The following is a 6,051-nucleotide window of genomic DNA, read 5'->3' as shown; positions in this document are numbered from 1 at the left end:
TTTTTCTTTTGAAAGATTTAGTGAAGTCTTTTAAAAGAACATATATTAGAAGGCCATTGTAAGATGTTTATATCTGTATAGTGAAAACTTCCTTAACTATAACAGCAGGCCTCCAGGATTAAGTAATCCAAAACTACGTAATAAGCACTTCTTCTGCCTCCACCCAAGTTAGCATTTCCATTTTGTACTTACAAGTGTCTACATGACACAATATAAAACTATTTCTCATCTCAAGATTACTTTTGTTCATCAAGGGCTCTAGTTTCCAGCGGTAAAACTGACCACTAAGATATAAGGGCACAGAGGGGATCATCCACACCACAGCATACACTTAGGACAGACTTTCTTATCAAAGTTCCTCTTCAAGATGTACCCTACAGAATGCTGACCAAACAGCTTCCAAATTACACACAAGAGATGAAGTGGTAACAAAGTAAGCTTCAAGAGAAACAACATTCCGAGCACACACAGACAGATGTGATAATCACAACTCCACTTCTGCAGTAATAGGCAATACTCAGTATCTTAATGAACTCTGAATAATTTACATATCAAAAAGTCTGAAAGTATCGATTTCAGGTGAGCAGTTTTTAGTAAGAAAATACTCAACAATGATTCATTCCTCTCCAGGGTATTTGCCCTGTAATGTTATGAAGAGTTTCCCAGAACATTCCTGGCTTTCCTTCAGAAAAAGAAATACCTCTTTAAAATGGAGAACAAGCAGCAAACAAGCATTCTCTGGTAGCCCAGCTTCTTGAAACACATAAAGGGGGACTCACCTGGCTGCAGTTTTATATTGTGTCATTTAGACACATTTAAATATAAAGAAAACTGAGCCAGAATGTGACATTGGCAAAGGAAAACACTGCTGTGTGAAATCACCTTGTTTCACTTTAAATGACCAGGAGTATGTTCCTGGCTGGGCTCTGGCAGAGGACACACCTACTTGGTAAACGATTGCAATAGCCTTGAGAGACCATTTTACAAAGCTATATTCTAATAGCAGGCAAGAGACTCAGAAATGTATTAATGTATTTGCCAGTATATTTATTGAGATGGTGTGTTGTGTGTCTTACTTTAAAGAAGGTGAAGTTCTAGGTAGCACTTTAAATGAATCAGGAGTGCAAAAGACCAGAGAGAGAGAGAGAGAGAGAGACAGACAGACAGACAGACAGACAAACACAGAGAGAGACAGACAGAGACAGAGACAGAGACAGACAGACAGAGAGAAGGTAGACAGGGAGTTAAAGATATATGCTTCTCAAGCAGCATAAAACAGAACTGAGGGGCTGGGGAGATAGCTCAGCGGCACAAACGCTGGGCAAGCACAATGTCTGGAATTCGATCCCCAGTAACACATACACACACAAAGCAAAACAGACAAAAAACCAAACCAGAACTGAAGGTTACCATGCAGTAAAGCTGGTGTAGTCATCTCAGACTGGATGAGTCAGAGGAAACAGTGCCATATAAATGTCTTGGTTTTAGCAGTGATAATTCTCAGTTCAAAATATCACAAATTTAAGAAAAGTTATATTTTTATTTATTAAATAGATTTAATTATATTCCTTCTGAAATACAAAAGATAGAATAAATCATACCATCAGAGAGAGTAAGATATGATAATATGATGGCGGCCAATTAATACATATACATCTATTTCTTCTTGACAGACAACAAATTAATTAAGAGAATAAAGAGATCATTCTAGAAGCAATACTATCTGGAAGATTATTTGGTATTTAAATACTGAGTTCCAAAGTGCTAGGTGGGCAAGTCCAAGCAAGCATCTGTGGTCACATGCACATAAGACCCAACAGTTACGGATGATGAGAAACTGTCACTATTACCGCACAACCTGTGAAAACTTCATCTATTCTAATTGCTCACCTGAAATGATCTTGAACAAAATCTCGAAAGTGTGGCTTGCGCTTTTTATCTTCAGACATAATCTGCTTCATTTTAGAATCTAGGCAGGCAATCCTATTGGAACTGAGTAGGGGCAAGGCATTGTTTCTTACATGCAGAACACCGGGTTTTTCTATTTGGTTCCATCGACTCCCACGCATTTCAGGACCTTAGAAGCAAGAGTTCTTTGCTGATAACAAGTCTGCTCTTTCCAACTTATCATCGACAACCTTCAAGGGGTCCTGTGGAGGCATCAAGACTGCTGTCTGTGTCTGAGGCCAGTGTCTGCTCAGTGGACATGGATGAAATGTCATTGATAGAGGACGACTGAGAAGGCGTGGCATTGCTACTTACTGCTGCATCTGTGCTAAGAAAACCAAATAGAATAAAATCTGAGGCACAACATGGCTGCAAACTCAGGTAACAAGACTTTTGGCCACTTCCTGGCTCTGTCGGTTTGCAGTTTCCTAGTCCTATTAGTATAAGCAAGAGGTCAGTTAAGTGTGAATCTGGAACTCTTCCTTGAGTCTCTCTTCAGGTCCAGCATTGCAAATTGTCCTATGTCTACCCCTGTGGCATGCTCCTTCTCTACCCAGCGATTAAGTGTGTTTGTGGTCATGTATATGTCATATCAATTACTTTTTTTATTATTTATTTCATATCAATTACTTTTACAAATACTTGATTTCAAATAGGCCTTAAAAATGTTACAGGCAACTAAATTAGGTAAAAATGTATGTAGTCAGATCGCGCTAGGCCCTGGAAGGAGCCAGTGCAGAAGACAAGATACCTTACACTATGGGAGAGACAAGCAAAGGTTAAACAAATGCAGCTACATTGGACATCAGGGACTGATATCCTAAATAGGTCTCTATCACCTTGAAAAAGCCAGGGAGAGTCACTAACCCAACCTCCTACAGGAAAAAAAACCCATTCTGTATTCATGTGTGCTTGCATGTGACTTGATCCCAATTAATCACTTTTACCTAAGCAATTATACTTGTAGTGGTATTGGCTGATCACAGTTTCATCTCACCTCATGCCCACCTTGCTATTTCCCATTTTTCATGCCTTGGACTGGTCTCGTGTTGTGGATTTGCTCTATAAAAATCCCTAGAAAGGCAGGGTCCTCGGCAACCCACTTGGGACCCCTTCTGTCCTTCTTTCAGACAGGAGCTTTCTTTCTCTCAATAAGTATATTCTGCTCGAGACTGGGCATGGTGGTGCATGCCTGTAATCCCAGCACTTGGGAGGCTGAAAACAAGAGGATCACTATGAGTCCAAACTGTGTAGTGAGACCCTGTAGACCCTGTACTAAATACATTTAAAAAAAAAATCTGCTCTTAACCTCCTTTGTTCCTAAAATTCATTCTTTGATTTTAAAGAACATTAACTCATCCTAGACATCTAGCAGGTTGGGAGTTTCTTTCTGCTATATCAAAAAGGCACTGCTGAATCTACCCTAATAGTATTATAAGAAGCTTAAGGCTGAATAGGTTTCAAGTGTCATCAGATATATTCACTATAATATAAGCATTTGGGGGAAAAGTACCAACATTCAAAATAATACATTGTAAAAAAGAAAAATATTTTCTGAAATAAAAAACTGCACCAAAAAAAGGAAAAAAAATAGTGTCATCTTATCCATTTACTTTTTATTTTATGAATCCAGAAAACTGACATTTTAATATTTGAAGACAAATGAAGCTATCCATTTCCTATTATCCACATTTTAGTCTGGTTTGAGCAAAAATAAAACTTCTAAGTGCTCAAAGATTAGTGTTTGCTGTTTTGAATTTACACTTGTTTAAAAGCAGCACCTAGATTCTTGCTAAAGTTACATGATCTCAGATGCCTGATATATACTCATGCTGAATACAAAATATAGATTACGAAGTAGCTCTGTATCTTTACATATGACTTCAAGTGGGAGCAAAAACATAAATACAACTGAAGAGTTTCCTTTCGTAACTTAGAGACAGAGGTTAATGCCACTAATATACTGGAGTACTCCCCAAATGATATGATTATCTATCTAGCCATGGGTGTCTACCACTAGGTAGGTCCAGTTTAAAAATGGGAGAATTATATGAGTAATTTTCTCAAGAGAAAACCAAATTCCAGGCCAGCTAGATAGCTCAGCGGACTAAAACATCTGCTTAGGCAGAGTGCAGGGGCCGGGGTTTGATCCCCAGCACCACAGGTATGCCAGCCTGCCCCCAGGGCACACTGAGATGGCATGGTGGCGTGCGCCTGTAATCCCAGCACTTGGGAGGCTGAAAACAGGAGGATCACTACAAGTCAGATCTGCATAGTGAGACCATGTAGACCTTGTACTAAATACATTAAAAAAAAAGAAAAAGAAAACCAAATCTGGATTTATATTAATTTTTAAATTAAATGTTTTTAAAAAGACAAATTAAAAATAAACAAAAACCACTGAATAGGACCAGTACGAAGAGGGTCAAATAAAAGATTTTTAAGTTCAATTTCTTCTTTCTTTCTTTCTTTCTTTCTTTCTTTCTTTCTTTCTTTCTTTCTTTCTTTTTTTTTTTTTTTGCGGAACCGGGGATTGAACTCAGGCCCTTGAGCTTGCCAGGGAAGCGCTTATTCCACTGAGCCATCTCCCTGGCCCAAAAATTTATTTATTTGTTTGGGTTTTTTTTTTGCGGAACCTCTTCTTCTGTAAATGGAGTTGACAGAAACTGTTACAAGGATGAAACAAGAATGTTTAAAATGTAGTTAGTTCAATTCTAGGAAGAGCAGTAAAATATTGGATGCCGCCACCATCAAACTATCATAAGCCAAAAAGAGAGGCCAATTTACACAAACAGCTGTCAAATCCACTGGCTACCAAACAGGCATTTAACACATTGCTGCCATGTATAAAAGTTGACTAGGCAAAGAAAACATTATATAATGAAACAATTAAAGCAATCACTAACCTGAAGGTTGATCTTTTACAACACCATTCTTGCTTCTTTCTTCCCAATCCATTACTTCTTTGTAAATTAGCTCTTCAAATAGAAATGTAAGTTAAAATACTTTGTCAGTTTCTTTACATCTCTAAATTTTGCTTCCAAACTAACTGAAACCATTCCAATGACACTGTGATGTGTTATTTCAAATTGTGAATTACAACAAAATTATTGATATAGTCTACTTGGATCAAAACACCTGTATTTTGGTCCATTAAATCTTTTCTCTCCTGTTTATTGTAGTGCTATAAACTAAACTCAGGATTTCATACATGCTAGGTAAGAGCTCTACCACTGGGCTATGTCTCTAGTCTTTCAATGAAACTATTAAGGCATCCAAAAATGTAGTTATTCTGAATCCACATATAGATTTTACATACAACACACACACACACACACACACACACACACACACACACACAGAGTACCTCTCTGAAACATTTTAAGAAACTAGGTGTCTCAAAGCCATAGACTGAATGTGCTTTCTTCCATGATTACTTGTGGCTGTCCAAGTGGAACCAGTTCTCACATATGAATTATAAGCTCCTGTAGACTGGGCAGAAATGAATCCACACACCTAGGTCTTATGTCATATTCAATTTCAGTTTCCCACAGTTTTTACTGACAAGAACAAACTGGCTACCAGTATTTGATAGTGTAAAATCATGTGAAAAGCCCTTATATTTCACCCTGACACAAACAGTCTGAGTACAAACAAGGTCCTTTCTAATGACGTTATCCCCAGTTCTTTGTCTACTTGACAGGGGAGAGAGAGGCTAAGGCAAGGCAGTGTCTGCTGCCCATTCTGCAAGGGCCAGTCTTAAAACAATGAAGAGCTTCTCCTTCACAAGATTATAAGGATGTCCTAAGGAAGGATCAATTCAAGCTACCTTTACCTTTCCACTCTTCAATTGCATGTTCTCTTTCTTCCAACTGGGCATCATATATTTGAGGTGGTGGCTAAAATTCAAACAATATGTGAGATTAATACTTCAGATAATGAAGCAGGAAGTAAAAGTAACACTACTTGGAAAATTTCTAGTGTACTTACTAATGGACTTAGTGTTTGTTTTTTTCACCAAGAATCAAACCCAGGACATGCATCTGCCAGCCAGGAGCTTCTGTCGTATCCCTGGCTGGATTTAGTGTTCTTTTTTTTTTTTTT

General features: G+C 38.0%; 1 long non-coding RNA gene across 1 annotated transcript; it reads right to left on the bottom strand.

Annotated features, from left to right (window-relative positions):
- Positions 1-2,191: 2,191 nt before the first annotated feature.
- LOC111816289 lies at positions 2,192-5,800 on the bottom strand. Its single transcript, XR_002820719.1, has 3 exons — positions 5,783-5,800; positions 4,854-4,925; positions 2,192-2,275 (listed from the first exon to the last, which is right to left on the bottom strand). It is a non-coding gene; the product is annotated as an uncharacterized LOC111816289 (long non-coding RNA).
- Between the last annotated feature and the right edge of the window lie 251 nt (positions 5,801-6,051).

This window comes from Octodon degus, unplaced genomic scaffold (genome assembly GCF_000260255.1).
Source record: "Octodon degus isolate 3935 unplaced genomic scaffold, OctDeg1.0 scaffold00029, whole genome shotgun sequence".
NCBI lineage: Eukaryota > Metazoa > Chordata > Mammalia > Rodentia > Octodontidae > Octodon > Octodon degus.
Note: the sequence above shows the minus strand (reverse complement) of the source record. Positions and strands in the feature narration are given on the sequence as shown.